This window comes from Triticum aestivum, chromosome 5A, assembly GCF_018294505.1.
Source record: "Triticum aestivum cultivar Chinese Spring chromosome 5A, IWGSC CS RefSeq v2.1, whole genome shotgun sequence".
Taxonomy (NCBI): Eukaryota; Viridiplantae; Streptophyta; class Magnoliopsida; order Poales; family Poaceae; genus Triticum; species Triticum aestivum.
In genome coordinates, this window is record NC_057806.1 from 92683376 (window position 1) to 92705032 (window position 21657).

The following is a 21657-nucleotide window of genomic DNA, read 5'->3' on the forward strand; positions in this document are numbered from 1 at the left end:
AATGTTGATCCAGTTGTTCCTACTGCTTATATTGAAAAACCACCTTTCCCTGTTAGGATAAAGGAACATGCCAAGGTTTCAACTGTGGTCAATAAAATTAATATTAGAACACCTAAACCTGTTGAACAAATCAAAGTAGAACCTAGCATTGCTATGGTTAAAGATCTCCTGGTAGAGAATATAGATGGGCATGCTATTTACTTCTGTGATGAAGCTGCTAAAATTGCCAAACCCGATGAAAAAGATAAACATAGACCTGTTGTTGGCATGCCTGTTGTCTCAGTTAAAATATGAGATCATTGTTATCATGGTTTATGTGATTTAGGTGCTAGCGTGAGTGCTATTCCTTTTACCTTATATTACGAAATTATGAATGACATAACACCCGCTGAAATAGAAGACATAGATGTTACTATTAACCTTGCTAATAGAGACACCATCACACCACTTGGGATTGTTAGAGATGTTGAAGTCTTGTGTGGGAAAATAAAATACCCTACTAATTTTCTAGTTCTTGGTTCCCCACAAGATGACTTTTGTCCCATTATCTTTGGTAGACCTTTCTTGAACACCGTTAATGCTAAAATAGATTGTGAGAAACAAGTTGTCAGTGTTAGTTTTGGTGATGAGTCTCATGAGTTTAATTTTTCTAAGTTTAGTAGAAAGCATCATAAGAAAGAATTTCATAGTAAGGATGAAATAATTGGTCTTGCTTCTATTGCCATGCCTCCTACTGATCCACTAGAACAATATTTGCTAGACCACGAGAATGATATGCATATGCATGAAAGAAATGAGATAGATAAATTTTTTTTTGAACAACGACCTCTGCCTAAACACAATTTGCCTATTGAAACTCTAGGAGGTCCTCCACCACTTAAAGGTGATCCTGTGTTTGAATTAAAACAATTGCCAGAGACTTTGAAATATGCTTATCTCGATGAGAAAAAGATATATCATGTTATTATTACTGCTAACCTTTCAAAACATGAAGAAGAAAGATTATTGAAGGTTCTGGAGAAGCATTGAGTTGCTATTGGATATACTCTTGATGATCTTAAGGGAATTAGTCCCACTCTCTGTCAGCACAAGATTAATATGGAACCTGATGCTAAACCTGTTGTTGATCACCAATGATGTTTAAATCCTAAAATGGAAGAAGTGGTAAGAACTAAAATATTGAAGCTTCTGGAAGCAGGTATAATCTATCCCATAGCTGATAGTAGATGGGTAAGTCATGTTCATTGTGTCCCTAAGAAGGGAGGTATTACTGTTGTTCCTAATGAAAAAAATGAACTCATTCCACAAAGAATTATCACTGGTTATAGAATGGTAATTTATTTTAGAAATTAAATAAAGCTACCAGAAAAAATCATTACCCGCTACGTTTTATTGATCAAATGCTAGGAAGACTATCTAAGCACACACACTTTTGTTTCCTCGATGGGTATTCTGGTTTTTCTCAAATACCTGTTTCACAACATGATCAAAAGAAAACCACACGTACTTGTCCTTTTGGAACCTATGCTTATAAACATATGCCTTTTGGTTTAGGTAATGCACCTGCTACTTTTCAAAGATGTATGACTGCTATATTATCTGATTTTTGTGAAAATATTGTTGAGGTTTTCATGGATGATTATTCCGTTTATGGAACTTCTTTTGATGATTGATTAAGCAACCTTGATCGAGTTTTGTAGGGATGCGAGCAAACTAATCTTGTCTTGAATTGGGAGAAGTGCCACTTTATGGTTAATGAAGGTATTGTCTTGGGACATAAAATTTATGAATAAGGTATTGAGGTGGATAAAGCTAAAGTTGATGCAATTGAGAAAATGCCATGTCCTAAAGATATCAAAGGTATTCGTAGTTTCCTTGGTCATGCTGGTTTCTATAGGAGATTTATTAAAGACTTCTCTAAAATTTCTAGGCCGCTTACAAATCTTTTACAAAAGGATGTTCCATTTATTTTTGATGATGATTGTGTAGAAGCCTTTGAAACACTTAAGAAAGCCTTAATTTCTGCACATATTGTTCAACCACCTGATTGGAACTTGCCTTTCGAAATCATGTGTGATGCTAGTGATTATGCTATTCGTGTTGTTCTAGGACAAAGAGTTGATGAGAAATTAAATGTTATTTATTATGCTAGTAAAACTCTAGATAGTGCCTAGCGCAATTATGCTACTACTGAGAAAGAACTTTTAGCAGTGGTGTTTGCTTATGATAAACTCACATCTTACATTGTTGATTCTAAAGTAGTTGTTCACACTGATCATGCTTCTATAAAATATCTTATGGAAAAGAAAGATGCTAAACCTAGACTCATTAGGTGGGTTCTCTTGCTACAAGAATTTGACTTACATATCACTGATAGAAAAGGAGCTGAGAATCCTGTAGCTGAAACTTGTCTTTAGAAAATATTCTTGATGACCCACAACCTATTAATGATACTTTTCCTGATGAGCAATTAGCTGCAATAAATGTTTCTCAAACACTCCTTGGTATGCTAACTACGTTAATTATATTGTTGCTAAATATATACCACCTAGTTTCACATGCCAACAAAATAAAAAATTCTTCTATGATTTAAGACATTACTTTTGGGATGACCCACATCTTTATAAAGGAGTAGATGATACTATTAGACGTTGTGTACCTGAATGAACAGGGAGAAATCCTACAGAAATGTCACTCCGGAGCTTATGGAGGGCATCATGAGGGAGATAGAACTGCTCACAAGGTATTGCAATCTGGTTTTTATTGGCCTACTCTCTTCAAGTATTCCCGTAGGTTTGTTTATCTTGTGATGAATGTCGAAGAATTGGTAATATTAGTAAGCGTCAAGAAATGCCTATGAATTATTCACTTGCTGTTTGCTACCTCTTAAGCTTGCGTTGTTTTTTCCCTTGAAGAGGAAAGGGTGATGTAGCAAAGTAGAGTAAGTATTTCCCTCAGTTTTGAGAACCAAGGTATCAATCCAGTAGGAGAAAACGCGCAATCCACCGAATACCTGCACAAACAAACACCAACTGGCACCCAACATGATAAAGGGGTTGTCAATCCCTTCACGGTTATTTGCAATGTGAGATCTGATAGAGATGGATAAACTGTAAAGTAATGTTTTTGGTATTTTTGCTTTATGGCATGGAAAGTAAAAGATTGCAAAGAAAGTAAACCGAAAACTTATATGATGGAAAATAGACCCGGGGGCCATAGGCTTCACTAGAGGCTTCTATCGAGATAGAAATTATTACGGTGGATGAACAAATTAATGCCGAGCAATTGATAGAAAAGCGCAAAGTTATGACAATATCTAAGGCAATGATCATGAATATAGGCATCACGTCCGTGTCAATTAGACCTAAACGATTCTGCATCTACTACTATTACTCCACACATCGACCGACTCCTGCCTGCATCTACAATATTAAATTCATAAGAACAGAGTAACACAATAAGTAAGATGACATGATGTAGAGGAATTACTCGAGCAATATGATGAAAACCCCATCTTGTTATCCTCGATGGCAACAATACAATACATGTCTGTTCCCCTTTTGTCACTAGGATCGAGCAACGCAAGATTGAACCCAAAGCTAAGCACTTCTCCCATTACAAGAAAAACCATTCTAGTTGGCCAAACCAAATCGATAGTTCGAAGAGACTTACGAAGACATCAAATCATGCATAAAAGAATTCAGAGGAGATTCAAATAATATTCATAGATAAGCTGATCATAAATCCACAATTTATCGGATCTCGGTAAACACACTGCAAAAGAATACTACATCGAATAGATCTCCAAGAACATCGAGGAGAACATGGTATTGATAATCAAAGAGAGAGAGAAGAAACCATCTAGCTACTAGCTATGGACCCGTAGGTCTATGGTAAACTACTCACGCTTCATCGGAGAGGCAATAGTGTTGATGTAGAAGCCCTCCGTGATCGAATCCCCCTCCGGCAGGATGCCGGAAAAGGCCCCTAGATGGGATCTCACGGGTACATAATGTTGCGGCGGTGGAAAAGTGGTTTCGTGGCTCCCTTGGAACTTTCCGGGTATTTGAGAATATATAGGAGGAAGATCTAGGTCAGGGGGTCACCGAGGGGCCCACAAGGTTGGGGTGATACGTCTCCAACGTATCTATAATTTTTTATTGTTCCATGCTATTATATTATCTGTTTTGGATGTTTAATGGGCTTTAATATGCTCTTTTATATTATTTTTGGGACTAACCTATTAACCGGAGGCCCAGTGCCAGTTTTTGTTTTTTTGCCTATTTTAGAGTTTTGCAGAAAAGGAATACCAAACGGAGTCCAAACGGAATGAAACCTTCGCGATGATCTTTCTTGGACCGAAAGCAATCCAGAAGACTTGGATTCGAAGTCTAGAACTCCACGAGGAAGCCACGAGGCAGGAGGGCGCGCCCAGGGGGTAGGCGCGCCCCCACCCTCGTGGGCCCCTCATAGTTCCACCGACGTACTTCTTTCGCCTATATATACTCTTATACCCTAAAAACATCAGGGAGAGCCACGAAACCACTTTTCCACCACCACAACCTACTGTACCCGTGAGATCCCATCTTGGGGCCTTTTTCGGCGATCTGCCGGAGGGGGAATTGATCACAGAGGGCTTCTACATCAACACCATTGCCTCTTCGATGAAGCGTGAGTAGTTTACCACAGACCTTTGGGTCCATAGTTATTAGCTAGATGGCTTCTTCTCTCTCTTTGATTTTCAATACAAAGTTCTCCTCGATGTTCTTGGAGATCTATTCAATGTAATACTCTTTTGCGGTATGTTTGTCGAGATCCGATGAATTGTGGATTTATGAACAAGATTATCTATGAATATTATTTGGTTCTTCTCTGAATTCTTATATGCATGATTTGATATCTTTGCAAGTCTCTTTGAATTATCGGTTTAGTTTGGCTACTAGATTGATCTTTCTTGCAATGGGAGAAGTGCTTAGCTTTGGGTTCAATCTTGTGGTGTCCTTTCCAAGTGACAGTAGGGGCAGCAAGGCACGTATTGTATTGTTGCCATCGAGGATAAAAAAGATGGGGTTTATATCATATTGCTTGAGTTTATCCCTCTACATCATGTCATCTTGCTTAATGCGTTACTCCGTTCTTATGAACTTAATACTCTAGATGCATGCTGGATAGCGGTCGATGTGTGGAGTAATAGTAGTAGATGCAGAATCATTTCGACCAACTGTGAAGTAAGGGAAGAGAAGATTCACATGCAAACACACTATCCTAGACATATTATGTGATTGTGAGCCCCCATCAAAATATTATATGCCAAAATTGTTGACGTTGGACAAGGAACAACGTAATGATTTATGTTTGTTCATATTCACATAGAATTTATATTGTCATAGATCCTTTAACATGTGGTACTTGCCCCCCATCTTTGCTAGCAAACAATTCCGCACTAAGTAGAGATACTACTTGTGCATCCAAAACCCTTAAACCAAATCTTGTTTTGAGAGTCCACTATACCTACCTATGAATTGAGTAAAATCCTTCAAGCAAGTTGTCATCGATGCAATAAGGCAATAAAAATTGCTTCTAAAAGTGTTAGATCATTTAGTGTAAGAGAAAAATGAGCATTGAACAAACTTGTGATGGCAAAGAATAAAAGTGACAGATTGCATAATAAAGGTTGCTATCATAAGGGGCAATATAACGTGACGTTCTTTTGCACTAAGAGATTGAGCATACAAACAAAAAGCGCACGGCAACCTCTGCTTCCCTCAGCGAAGGGCCTATCTTTTACTTTGATGTATTTAATTTTATGCAAGAGTCAAAGTTTTTCTCTCTATTCCTTTTTATTTTCTCTTTTGGCAAGCACCATGTGGTGAGGAAAGATCTTGGCACATATATCCAGTTGGATATGGGTAGCATGAGTTATTCTTGTTGACATCACCCTTGAGGTGAATATGTTGGGTGGCGAAACTATAAGCCCCTATCTTTCTATGTGTACGGTTGGAACTTTTTGCTCATGTGTATGCGGTGATTGTTAGCAATCATAGAAGACTATATGATGGTTAAGTATGTGGACTTTCCATAAGGCTCCGATACGTGACCCTTCCTAAAAAGATGATGAATTACAATTGCAAATTTGACTGAGAACATAGTTTGTCAGTTTCCAATAGAGTTTATGCTCTATACTTTGATGTTGTGATGCATTGTTACTTTTTCATGAGAAGCTTATGATAGAAGTTATGTGATAAAAGTTCTATGATAAAGTTTGTTGCTGTTATAATAATATACATGATGCTTCTATGTCTGTATTTTGTTTTTATCAACACCTCTCTCTCTAAGCATGTGGACATGTTCGATTTCAGTTTTAGCTTGAGGACAAGCGAGGTCTAAGCTTGGGGGAGTTGATACGTCCATTTTGCATCATGTTTAACTACTGTTATTTATAATGTTTTTATGCATAATAATGCTTTTTGGAGTAATTCTAATACCTTTTCTCTCATAATATGCAAGGTTCACACAAAAAGGGAGAATACCGGTAGCTCGAATTCTGGACCTGAAAAAGCTACGTCAGGCTACCTATTCTGCACAACTCCAAATGAGTTGAAACTTCACGGAGAATTTTGATGGAATATATAAGAATTATTGGAGAAAATAACTACCAAAGGGGACCCACCAGGTGGGCACAACCCACCTGGGCGCGCTAGGGAGCCCAGGCCCGCCAGGGAGCCCAAGCGCGCCCTCGTGGGTTGTGCCCTCCTCGGCCCACCTTTGGTGCCCCTCTTCTGGTATATAAGTCATTTTGACCTAGAAACAATAAGGAGAGGACTTTCGGGACGTTGCGCCGCTGTCTCGAGGCGGAACTTGGGAAGGAGCACTTTTGCCCTCCAGCAGAGCGATTCCGCTGGGGGAACTTCCCTCCCGGAGGGGGAAAACATCGTCATCATCATCACCAACAACTCTCACATCTTGGGGAGGGCAATCTCCATCAACATCTTTAATAGAACCATCTCCTCTCAAACACTATTTCATCTCTTGTTTTCAATCTTGGTACCGGAACCTTAGATTGGTGCTTGTGGGTGACTAGTAGTGTTGATTACATCTTGTAGTTGATTACTATATGGTTTAGTTGGTGGAAGATTATATGTTCAGATCCATTATGCTATTTAATACCCCTCTGATCTTGAGCATGATTATCATTTGTGAGTAGTTACTTTTGTTCTTGAGGTCACAGAGAAATCTTGTTGCAAGTAATCATGTGAATTTGATATGTGTTCGATATTTTTATGGTATGTATGTTGTGATTCCCTTAGTGCTGTCTGAGCGTCGACTACATAGCACTTCACCATATTTGGGCCTAAGGGAATGCATTGTGGAGTAGTTATTAGATGATGGGTTGCGAGAATGATAGAATCTTAAACCCTAGTTTATGCGCTACTTCGTAAGGGACTGATTTGGATCCAAAAGTTTAATTCTATGGTTAGATTTTATCTTAATACTTTTCTCATAGTTGCAGATGCTTGCGAGGGGGTTAATCATAAGTAAGAGGTTTGTTCAAGTAATAACAACACCTAGGCACCGGTCCACCCGCATATCAAATTATCGAAGTAGCGAACACAAATCAAACCAGCATGATGAAAGTGACTAGATGAAATTCCCGTGTACCCTCAAGAACTCTTTGCTTATTATAAGAGACCGTTTAGGCTGTCCTTTGCCTCAAAAGGATTGGGCTACCTTGCTGTAATTTTTTTACCATTACCGTTACTTAATTGTTACAAATTATCTTGCTATCAAACTACTCTGTACTTATAATTTCAGTGCTTGCAGAGAATACCTTGCTGAAAACTACTTGTCATTTCCTTCTACTCCTCGTTGGGTTCGACACTCTTACTTATCAAAAGGACCATGATTGATCCCCTATACTTGTGGGTCATCAATCACCTCCGTCATATGATGATCTTCATGTTTTCGGTTGCCTTTGTTATCCTAACATCACAGCTGCGACACCACATAAGCTGGCGCCTCGTTCCCTTGGCTGTGTCTTTTTTGGGTACCAACCTAACACCAAAGGCTTCCGCTGCTATGACCCGGTGTCCCATCGTGTGCTTGTTGGGGAACGCGGTAATTTCAAAAAAATTCCTATGCACATGCAAGATCTATCATGGTGATGCATAGCAACGAGAGGGGAACAGTGATGTCCACGTACCCTTGTAGACCGTAAGCAGAAGCATTATGACAATGCGGTTGATGTAGTCGTACGTCTTCATGATCTGACCGATCCTAGTACCAAAAGTACGGCACCTCCGCGATCTGCACACGTTCGGCTTGGTGACGTCTCACGAACTCTTGATCCAGCTGAGTGTTGAGGGAGAGCTTCGTCAGCACGACGGCATGATGACGGTGATGATGAAGCTACCGGAGCAGGGCTTCGCCTAAGCACTACGACGATATGACTGAGGTGGATTATGGTGGAGGGGGGCACCGCACACGGCTAAGAGATCAATGATCAACTTGTGTGTCTATGGGGTGCCCCTCTCCCCCGTATATAAAGGAGTGGAGGAGGGGGGAGGGCCGGCCCTCTATGGCGCGCCCAGGAGGAGTCCTACTCCCACCAGGAGTAGGATTCCCCCCTTCCCTAGTTGGACTAGGAGAGAAGGAATGGGGAGAGAGGGAGGAAGGAAAGGGGGGGCACCGCCCCCCTTCCTAGTCCAATTCGGACCAGAGGGGGAGGGGGCACGCGGCCTACCTGGCTTCCTCTCTCTCTCTCTCTCTCCACTAAAGCCCATCAGGGCTCATATACTCCCCGGGGGGCTTCGGTAACCACCCGGTACTTCGGTATATGCCCGAACTCACTCGGAACCATTCCGATGTCCAAACATAGGCTTCCAATATATTGATATTTACGTCTCGACCATTTTGAGACTCCTCGTCATGTCTGTGATCACATCCGGGACTCCGAACTACCTTCGGTACATCAAAACACATAAACTCATAATACCAATCGTCACCGAACATTAAGCGTGCGGACCCTACGGGTTCGAGAACTATGTAGACATGACCAAGACACGTCTCTGGTCTAACCAATAGCGGAACCTAGATGTTCATATTAGCTCCCACATATTCTACGAAGATCTTTATCGGTCAAACCGCATAATGATATACGTTGTTCCCTTTGTCATCGGTATGTTACTTGCCCGAGATTCGATCGTCGGTATCTCAATACCTAGTTCAATATTGTTACTGGCAAGTCTCTTTACTTGTTCCGTAATGCATCATCCCGTAACTAACTCGTTAGTCACATTGCTTGCAAGGCTTATAGTGATGTGCATTACCGAGAGGGCCCAGAGATACCTCTCCGATAGTCGGAGTGACAAATCCTAATCTCGATCTATGCCAAATCAACAAACACCATCGGAGACACCTGTAGAGCATATTTATAGTCACCCAGTTACATTGTGACGTTTGCTAGCACACTAAGTGTTCCTTCGGTATTCAGGAGTTGCATGATCTCATAGTCATAGGAACATCTATAAGTTATGGAGAAAGCAATATCAATAAACTAATTGATCATCATGCTAAGCTAACGGATGGGTCAAGTCAATCACATCATTCTCTAATGATGTGATCCCATTAATCAAATGACAACTCATGTATATGGTTAGGAAACATAACAATCATTGATTCAACTAGCTAGTCAAGTAGAGGCATACTAGTGACACTCTATTGTCTATGTATTCACGCATGTACTAAGTTTCCGGTTAATACAATTCTAGCATGAATAATAAACATTTATCATGATATAAGGAAATATAAATAAAAACTTTATTATTCCCTCTAGGGCATATTTCCTTCAGTCTCCCACTTGCACTAGAGTCAATAATCTAGATTACATTGTAATGATTCTAACACCCATGGAGTCTTGGTGCTGATCATGTTTTGCTCATGAGAGAGGCTTAGTCAACGTGTCTGCAACATTCAGATCCGTATGTATCTTGCAAATCTCTATGTCTCCCTCCTTGACTTGATCGCGGATGGAATTGAAGCATCTCTTGATGTGCTTGGTTCTCTCGTGAAATCTGGATTCCTTTGCCAAGGCAATTGCACCAGTATTGTCACAAAAGATTTTCATTGGACCCGATGCACTAGGTATTACACCTAGATCGGATATGAACTCCTTCATCCAGACTCCTTCATTTGCTGCTTCCGAAGCAGCTATGTACTCCGCTTCACATGTAGATCCTGCCACGCCGCTCTGCTTGGAACTGCACCAACGGACAGCTCCACCATTTAATAAAAACACATACCCGGTTTTTGACTTAGAGTCATACGGATTAGTGTCAAAGCGAGAAACATATGCATTGACGTAAACGTTTACGATGAGCTCTTTGTCACCTCCATATACGAGAAACATATCCTTAGTCCTTTTAAGGTATTTCAGGATGTTGTTGACCATTGTCCACTCCTGGATTACTTTGGTACCTCCCTGCTAAACTAATAGCAAGGCACACATCAGGTCTGGTACACACCATTGCAAACATGATAGAACCTATGGCTCAAGCATAGGGAATGACTTTCATTTTCTCTTTGTTTTCTGCAGTGGTCGGGCATTGAGTCTGACTCAACTTCACACCTTGTAATACAGGCAAGAACCCTTTCTTTGCTTGATCCATTTTGAACTTCTTCAAAACTTTATCAAGGTATGTGCATTGTGAAAGTCCAATTAAGTGTCTTGATTTATCTCTATAGATCTTGATGCCTAATATATAAGCAGCTACACAGAGGCCTTTCATTGAAACATTCTTATTCAAGTATCCTTTTATGCTATTTAGAAATTCAGTATCATTTCTGATCAACAATATGTCATCTGCATATAATATCAAAAATGCTACAGAGCTCCCACTCACTTTCTTGTAAATACAGGCTTCTCCAAAAGTCTGTATAAAACCATATGCTTTGATCACACTATCAAAGCGTATATTCCAACTCTGAGAGGCTTGCACCAGTCCATAAATGGATCACTGGAGCTTGCACACTTTGTTAGCACCTTTTGGATCGACAAAACCTTTTGGTTGCATCATATACAACTCTTCTTTACGATATCCATTAAGGAATGCAGTTTTGACATCCATTTGCCAAATTTCATAATCATAAAATGCGGCAATTGCTACATGATTCAGACGGACTAAAGCATCGCTAGGGGTGATAAGGTCTCATTGTAGTCAACTCATTGAACTTGTCGAAAACCTTTTGCAACAAGTCGAGCTTTGTAGACAGTAACATTACCGTCAGCGTCAGTCTTCTTCTTGAAGATCCATTTATTCTCTGTGGCCTACCGATGATATATCCGCGACTGATGTTAGCGTTGATGATCGCATAATATTACCGCATGTCAGCATGTTAGAGGAATTATTTTCTGTTACAATAAAACAAGACATTGTTTTGTTTGAGCTTTGCGCCAACGAGAGGGGAGAGAAGTCCCTGGACGTGCATGTATTAAAGGATGATAATTACGTGCAAATTGAAGAGCTAAATCAAGGCGTGACATGTGCATGCAACATTGGTCACGCAAGTTTTGGCAAGGAAAATTCAAAGTGCATTAATACTTGGAAAGAAGAGGAAACCTACGCTGATGGAAGGGAGCATGAGGGATGCCATTTATTTGGTTCGGTCAACAAGATAAATGAGAGGAATTTGTTTCTGTTTTTGCCACCTCCGCGTAAAGACGAAGTTTCACAACGTTGCAAGAGTCAGAGACTAGTACGTGATTTATTGTCATTAAAAGACACGGGCTGGGGTCCACCTCTAATATTATTCGGTTGCAAGTTTAGGATCTACCAAGATGTAAAAGGTAGTTTAAATAAGCAGGAGTTTTTTTTACGTGAGTTAGTTTTTCCCTTGACGATCAAGTTAGAAGGAGTTCGCTATACTACTATAAAGTCTAGCCCGTGAGTCATGTAAAGTGGAGGTTATATTTTTACGAATAGACACGATGTCTTTTTAGGGTAAATACCCGTATCGAGTTTTGGGGGAAGCTGTCTAAAAATCCCTAAGTTTTAGAGGAAGCTTTAGAAAACCTCTGTGTTGCGATTTCTCTTCGTGGAAATTGTTTTGTGCGTGAGTACCGTCATCGAGATTGGTTTTCTCGTGCTGGACTGTAAGGTTCAATCCCTCTACTTCGCGTACATCGCGTGCGCGGGCGAGAGGCTACTACTGCTGAAGGTGAAGTGTCGTGAAAGGTCGGGCCGCAACAACGGATCGGATCTCGCCACGAGGTTCGGTCTTTATCAGGTGGTATTCAGAGCAAAGGTTGTTCACGACACAATATTTTTCTTCGAGTTACTATTGAAGTTTTTTATCATGAGAAAAGATTGTAGCTCACAAATGATGATGACGGTGGAGAAGGATCCATTGCGGTCCTTGCCTTGGTACCAATGCTTTACGCGTGTGCGCGTCGGGCCGGCAAGTTGTGCAACGTTGATGAATTGCTATTCTAGTATCAATATGGTGAGTCAGACTATGGTTGATGCTTTGAACCTGTCGTTGATTGAACATCCAGAGCCGTACGAGCTTTGGTGGAAGGACAAGTTTGTCAAGATCATGCATTGCGTTGAGGTACGGTTTATTCTATGTGGATATGAGGATATGGTCATGTGTGATGTGCTTCCTACGCACATACATACTTGTTCAATATTGCTAGGAAAACCATGGACAGATAAAAGACAGTTGACATATCATTCAGTTGGCGTATTTTCTTTTGTTCATGGAGGACAATACGTACCACTTGATTCGTACACATCAGAGAAGTATATGGCTGATCGCAAGAAGCGGGATATTGCTCAAGCTGCATCAGAAGTAAAGAACAAGAAAGTTGAAGCCGCTGAAAATTTTCCAAGCATCGTTCAAACTGCAAATAAAAATATTGTTGAAGAGATTAATTTGAAACCGAGGACGGTTTCGTTTCAAGGAGAAGAGGATGATATATCCGCGACTGATGTTAGCGTTGATGATCGCATAATATTACCGCATGTCAGCATGTTAGAGGAATTATTTTCTGTTACAATAAAACAAGACATTGTTTTGTTTGAGCTTTGCGCCAACGAGAGGGGAGAGAAGTCCCTGGACGTGCATGTATTAAAGGATGATAATTACGTGCAAATTGAAGAGCTAAATCAAGGCGTGACATGTGCATGCAACATTGGTCACGCAAGTTTTGGCAAGGAAAATTCAAAGTGCATTAATACTTGGAAAGAAGAGGAAACCTACGCTGATGGAAGGGAGCATGAGGGATGCCATTTATTTGGTTCGGTCAACAAGATAAATGAGAGGAATTTGTTTCTGTTTTTGCCACCTCCGCGTAAAGACGAAGTTTCACAACGTTGCAAGAGTCAGAGACTAGTACGTGATTTATTGTCATTAAAAGACATGGGCTGGGGTCCACCTCTAATATTATTCGGTTGCAAGTTTAGGATCTACCAAGATGTAAAAGGTAGTTTAAATAAGCAGGAGTTTTTTTTACGTGAGTTAGTTTTTCCCTTGACGATCAAGTTAGAAGGAGTTCGCTATACTACTATAAAGTCTAGCCCGTGAGTCATGTAAAGTGGAGGTTATATTTTTACGAATAGACACAATGTCTTTTTAGGGTAAATACCCGTATCGAGTTTTGGGGGAAGCTGTCTAAAAATCCCTAAGTTTTAGAGGAAGCTTTAGAAAACCTCTGTGTTGCGATTTCTCTTCGTGGAAATTGTTTTGTGCGTGAGTACCGTCATCGAGATTGGTTTTCTCGTGCTGGACTGTAAGGTTCAATCCCTCTACTTCGCGTACATCGCGTGCGCGGGCGAGAGGCTACTACTGCTGAAGGTGAAGTGTCGTGAAAGGTCGGGCCGCAACAACGGATCGGATCTCGCCACGAGGTTCGGTCTTTATCAACCGATCATCGGGCAAGTCAACCAAAGTCCACACTTTGTTCTCATACATGGTTCCCATCTCAGATTTCATGGCCTCAAGCCATTTTGCGGAATCTGGGCTCATCATCGCTTCCTCATAGTTCGTAGGTTCGTCATGGTCAAGTAACATGACCTCCAGAACAGGATTACCATACCACTTTGGTGCGGATCTTAATCTGGTTGACCTATGAGGTTTGGTAGTAACTTGATCTGAAGTTTCATGATCATCATCATTAGCTTTTCAGTGATCATCACCATTGTAGGAATCACTAGAACTGATTTCAGTGATGAACTACTTTCCAATAAGGGAGTAGGTACAATTACTTCATCAAGTTCTACTTTCCTCCCACTCACTTCTTTCAAGAGAAACTCCTCTAGAACGGATCCATTCTTAGCTACGAATATCTTGCCTTCGGATCTGTGATAGAAGGTGTACCCAATAGTCTCCTTTGGATATCGTATGAAGACACATTTCTCCGATTTGGGTTCGAGCTTATCAGGTTGAAGTTTCTTCACATAAGCATCGCAGCCCCAAACTTTAAGAAATGACAACTTGGGTTTCTTGCCAAACCACAGTTCATAAGGTGTCGTCTCAACGGACTTAGAGGGTGCCCTATTTAACGTGAATGCAGACGTCTCTAAAGCATAACTCCAAAACGATAGCGATAATTCAGTGAGAGGCATCATAGATCGCACCATATCCAGTAAAGTATGATTACGACGTTCGGACACACCATTATGTTGTGGTGTTTCGTGTGGCGTGAGTTGCAAAACTATTCCGCATTGTTTCAAATGAAGACCAAACTTGTAACTCAAATATTCTCCTCCATGATCAGATCGTAGAAATTTATTTTCTTGTTACGATGATTTTCCACTTCATTGTGAAATCCTTTGAACTTTTAAAATGTTTCAGACTTATGTTTCATTAAGTAGATATACCCATATCTGCTCAAATCATCTGTGAAGGTGAGAAAATAACGATATCCTCCACGAGCCTCAATGTTCATTGTACCACATACATCAGTATGTATGATTTCCAGTAACTCTGTTGCTCGCTCCTTTGTTCCAGAGAATGGAGTTTTAGTCATCTTGCCCATGAGACATGGTTCGCAAGTACCAAGTGATTCATAATCAAGTGATTCTAGAAGTCCATCAGAATGGCGTTTCTTCATGCGCTTTACACCAATATGACCCAAACGGCAGTGCCACAAATAAGTTGCACTATCATTATCAACTCTGCATCTTTTGGCTTCAATACTATGAACATGTGTATCACTACTATCAAGATTTAGTAAAAATAGACCACTTATCAAGGGTGCATGACCATAAAAGATAGGGACAAATGCATTTTTACCCCTAGTTGGTTCCTACCCACAGGTTTTGCCCTTACTTTTCGAGCTTGCTCAGTTTTGCCCTTGCTTTTTCCGTCGTGGTCCCTTGAATGCCCTTTGACCGTTTGACCAAAACTTTGAAAATTCATAACTAATTCATATGAACTCAGAAAAATGCAAATAAGATATCAAAATGTTCAGATAAACACTACCTTTATGTGTATATCATTTACATTCAGGACAAAAGCACCCTTTAAACTACCTGAGGTAATTAATGTTATTAACATTATTAAAAATAAAAGGGTATGAACCATATTTTTTCATGAATAAAAATTACATGCAAATGTAGGTGATGTTTTCTGAACATCCAGATATCTTATTTGCATTTTTCGAGTTCGTATCATCTTGTTATGAATGTTCTAACGACTTTGACCATTATTTGGAAACTTCATAACAAATTGGTACGAACTCTGAAAAATGCAAATAAGATATCAGGATGTTCAGAAAACATCACCTACATTTGCATGTAATTTTTATTCATGAAAAATATATATTGTTTGTACCTTTTATTTTTAATAATGTTAATAACATTAATTACCTCAGGTAGTTTAAAGGGTGCTTTTGTCCTGAATGCAAATGATATGCACATAAAGGTAATGTTTATCTGAACATTTTGATATCTTATTTGCATTTTTCTGAGTTCATATGAATTAGTTATGAATTTTCAAAGTTTTGGTCAAATGGTCAAAGGGCATTCGAGGGACCTCGGCGGAAAAACTAAGGGCAAAACTGGGCAAGCTCGAAATGTAAGGGCAAAACCCGTGGGTAGGAACCAACTAGGGGCAAAAATGCAATTGTCCCTAAAATATATTACTCATATAAATAGAACAACCATTATTCTCTGATTTAAATGAATAAGCATCTCGCATCAAACAAGATCCAGATATAATGTTCATGCTCAACGCTGGCACCAAATAACAACTATTTAGGTCTAAACTAACCCCGAAGGTAGATGTAGAGGTAGCATGCCTACGGCGATCACATCGACTTTGGAACCATTTCCCACGTGGATCGTCGCCTCGTCCTTAGCCAATCTTCGCTTAATCCGTAACCCCTGTTTCGAGTTGCGAATGTTAGCAACTGAACCACTATCAAATACCCAGGCACTACTGCGACATTAGTAAGGTATACATCAATAACATGTATATCAAATATACCTTTCACTTTGCCATCCTTCTTCTCCGCCAAATACTTGGGGCAGTTCTGCTTCCAGTGACCAGTCCCTTTGAAGTAGAAGCACTCAGTTTCAGGCTTAGGTCCAGACTTGGGCTTCTTCACTTGAGCAGCACTGGCTTGCTGTTCTTCTTGAAGTTCCCCTTCTTCCCTTTACCCTTTTTCTTGAACTGGTGGTCTAGTTGACCTTCAACACTTGATGCTCCTTCTTGATTTCTACCTCCGTAGCCTTTAGCATTGCGAAGAGCTTAGGAATCGTCTTATCCATCCCTTGTAGTGATTGAAGAACTCTGTCAATGGCACTATCATCAGGAAGATTAATGATAACCCACAAGTATAGGGGATCACAATAGTTTTCGATAGTAGAGTATTCAACCCAAATTTATTGATTTGACACAAGGGGAGCCAAAGAATATTCTCAAGTATTAGCAGCTGAGTTGTCAATTCAACCACACCTGGAAACTTAATATCTGTAGCAAGGTATTTAGTAGCAAAGTAATATGATAGTAGTGGTAACGGTAGCAAAAGTAATATTTTCGGGTCTTGTAGGGATTGTAATAGTAGCAACGGAAAAGTAAGTAAGCGAAGAACAATATATAGAAAAGCTCGTAGGCATTGGATCGGTGATGGAGAATTATGCCGGATGCGATCAATCATGTAACAGTCATAACCTAGGGTGACACAAAACTAGCTCCAGTTCATCAATGTAATGTAGGCATGTATTCCGAATATAGTCATACGTGCTTATGGAAAAGAACTTGCATGACATATTTTGTCCTACCCTCCCATGGCAGCGGGGTCCTATTGGAAACTAAGGGATATTAAGGCCTCCTTTTAATAGAGTACCGGACCAAAGCATTAACACATAGTGAATACATGAACTCCTCAAACTACGGTCATCACCGGGAGTGGTCCCGATTATTGTCACTTCGGGGTTGCCGAATCATAACACATAGTAGGTGACTATAGACTTGCAAGATAGGATCAAGAACTCACATATATTCATGAAAACATAATAGGTTGAGATGTGAAATCATGGCACTCGGGACCTAGTGACAAGCATTAAGCATAGCAAAGTCATAGCAACATCAATCTCAGAACATAGTGGATACTAGGGATCAAACCCTGACAAAACTAACTCGATTACATGATAAATCTCATCCAACCCATCACCGTCCAGCAAGCCTATGATGGAATTACTCACACACGACGGTGAGCATCATGAAATTGGTTATGGAGGAAGGTCGATGATGACAATGGCGACGGATTCCCCTCTCTGGAGCCCCGAACGGACTCTAGACCAGCGCTCCCGAGAGAGTTTAGGGCTTGGCGGAGGCTCCGTATCGTAAAACGCGATGAATCCTTCTCTCTGATTTTTTCTCCCCGAAAGTGAATGTATGGAGTCAGGGTTGAGGTCGGTGGAGCGTCAGGGGGCCCACGAGGCAGGGGGGCGTGCCAAGGGGGGTAGGGCGCGCCCCCACCCTCGTGGACAGGTGGAGGCCCCCCTGACGTGGATCTTTCTTCCAATATTTTTTATATATTCCAAAATAATTCTCTATTGATTTTCAGGTCATTCCGAGAACTTTTATTTCTGCACAAAAATAACACCATGGCAATTCTGCTGAAAACAGCGTCAGTCTGGGTTAGTTCCATTCAAATCATGCAAGTTAGAGTCCAAAACAAGGGCAAAAGTGTTTGGAAAAGTAGATACGACGGAGACGTATCAACTCCCCCAAGCTTAAACCTTTGCTTGTCCTCAAGCAATTCAGTTGATAAACTGAAAGTGATAAAGAAAAACTTTTACAAACTCTGTTTGCTCTTGTTGTAAATATGTAAAGACATCATTCAAGTTTTCAGCAAAGATTATGAACTAACCATATTCAAAATAACATTTAGGTCTCATGTTTACTCATATGAATGGCATAATCAACTAGCAAGCAATAATAATAAATCTCGGATGACAACACTTTCTCAAAATAATCATGATATGATATGACAAGATGGTATCTCGCTAGCCCTTTCTGAGACCGCAAAACATAAATGCAGAGCACCTTTAAAGATCAAGGGTTGACTAGACATTGTAATTCATGGTAAAAGAGATCCAGTCAAGTCATACTCAATGTAAACTAACAGTAATAAATGCAAATGACAGCGGTGCTCTCCAACTGGTGCTTTTTAATAAGAGGATGATGCCTCAACATAAAAGTAAATGGATAGGCCCTTCACAGAGGGAAGCAGGGATTTGTAGAGGTGACAGAACTCGGTTTTGAAATAGATATGAATAATATTTGGGGCGGTATAATTTCATTGTCAACATAACAACCGAGAGATCTCGATATCTTCCATGCTACACACATTATAGGCGGTTCCCAAACAGAATGATAAAGTTTATACTCCCCCTCCACCAACAAGCATCAATCCATGGCTTGCTCGAAACAACAAGTGCTCCAACTAACAAGAGTCCAGAGGGAGTTTTGTTTGCAGTTATTTTGATTTGATTTGCATAAAGCATGGGAATGGGCATCCCGGTGACCAGCCATTTTCTTGTGAGTGAGGAGCGAAGTCCACTCCTCTTGAGAATAACCCGCCTAGCATGGAAGATACAGACAACCCTAGTTGATACATGAGCTATTCGAGCATACAAAACAGAATGTTTATTTGAAGGTTTAGAGTTTGGCACATACAAATTTACTTGGAACGGCAGGTAGATACCGTATATAGGTAGGCATGGTGGACTCATATGGAACAACTTTGGGGTTTATGGAATTGGATGCACAAGCAATATTCCCGCTTAGTACAGGGTGAAGGCTAGAAAAAGACAGGGAAGCGACCAGCTAGAGAGCGACAATAGTCATGAACATGCATTAAAATTAATCAACACCGAATGCAAGCATGAGTAGGATATAATGCACCATGAACATAAATATCGTAGAGGCTATGTTGATTTTGTTTGAACTACATGCGTGAACATGTGCCAAGTCAAGCCACTTGAATCGTTCAAAAGAGGATACCACTGTAACACCCTCGATGCGGCTATATCTCCCACGTGTCGAAGCACGACTTAGAGGCATAACCGCATTGAAAGCAATGTCGCAAGTGAGGTAATCTTCACACAACCCATGTAATACATAAGGAAAAAGATACATAGTTGGCTTACAATCGCCACTTCACACAATACATGAATAAAGCATTACATCATCCAAATACAATCAAGGTCTGACTACGGAACCAAAATAAAAGAAGAACCCCAAATGCGACAAAGGTCCCTGATCGACCCCAACTGGGCTCCACTACTGATCAACTAGAACGAAACAACACAAAGGACAAGGTCTTCATCGAGCTCCTCCTGAGCTTGGTTGCGTCATCTGCACAGACTCATCGGCACCTGCAAGCTGGTTTTGGAAGTATATGTGAGCCACAGGGACTCAGCAATCTCGCACCCTCGCGATCAAGACTATTTAAGCTTATGGGTAAGGTAAAAGGTATGAGGTGGAGCTGCAGCAAGCGACTAGCATATATGGTGGCTAACATACGCAAATGAGAGCGAGAAGAGAAGGCAAATCACGGTCGATACAAGTATGATCAAGAAGTGATCCTAAAACAACCAACGTCAAGCATAACTCCAACACCGTGTTCACTTCCCGGACTCTGCCGGAAAGAGACCATCACGGTAACACACGCTGTTGATTCATTTTAATTAAGGTCAACTTCAGGTTTTCTACAACCAGACATTAAAAAATTCCCATCTGCCCATAACCGTGGGCACGGCTTTCGAAAGTTCAAATCCCTGCAGGGGTGTCCCAACTTAGCCCATCACAAGCTCTCACGGTCAACGAAGGAATAGACCTCCTCCCAAGACATTCCGATCAGACTCGGTATCCCGGTACAACAAGACATTTCGATAGGGTAAAACTAAACCAGCAACACCGCCCGAATGTGCCGACAAATCCCGGTAGGAGCTGCACATATCTCTTTCTCAGGGCACACCGGATCGTCCAAACTTCCGGTAGGCCAGCCCAGAGTTGCCCCTGGTGGCCACTGGCGGCTGACAAGTTGGACCAACACTCAGAGGAGCACTGGCCCGGGGGGGTAAAATAATGATGACCCTTGGGCGTGCGACCCCCAAGGGAAAAGAAAAAGGCTGGGTGGCGAATGGTAAAACCAATGTTGGGCATTGCTGGAAGAGTTTTACTCAAGGTGAACTGTCAAGGGGTTCCCATTATAGCCCAACCACGTAAGGGACGCAAAATCCGGGAACATAACACCGATATGACGGAAACTAGGGCGGCAAGAGTGGAACAAAACACCAGGCATAAGGCCGAGCCTTCCACCCTTTACCAAGTATATAGATGCATTAATTAAATAAGATATATTGTCATATCCCAACAAGTAAACATGTTCCAACCAGGAACAACATCTCCATGTTCCAACAAGGAACAAAACTTCAATCTTCACCTGCAACTAACAACGCTATAAGAGGGGCTGAGCAAGCGGTAACATAGCCAATCAACGGTTTTCTAGGACAAGGTGGGTTAGAGGCTTGACATGGCAATTTGGGAGGGTTGAAAGCAAGTGGTAGGCATCGTAGCATTGGCATAGCAAAAGAGCGAGCAAATCTAGCATAGCAAAGATAGTAGTGATTTCGAGGGTATGATCATCTTGCCGAAAATCCCGCAAGGAAGAAGAACGAGTCCATGAAGAAGATAAACGGATGTAGACGAACGGGTCCTCACAAATGCGACGTTACCGGAACCAACCCGAAGAAGCAACACCGGAAAGAAGCACACAACATAGTAAACAACCACCACAAAAATCATGGCATGATGCACAACCAAGTATGATGCATGACCGGTTTAAAGAAGCATGGCATGGCAAAGTGCATAAGCAATCCTACAAATTAAGTGGAGCTCATTATGCAACGAGTTGCATATTGACGAAAAAACCACATGACTTATTTAGTTCTCTCTCGTTTATGTACCCAACAAGATTAAATGTTGTTAGCATGGCAAGAGGTGAAACATAACAAAACTATACCATCTAAACAATTTAAATGGGGCCGGATATAACAAACAACAAATCCGGTAAATCCCCATATGCATTTATCAATTTGGTGCAACAACAATTTTAAATATTTAAATGTTATTATCATGATGCGA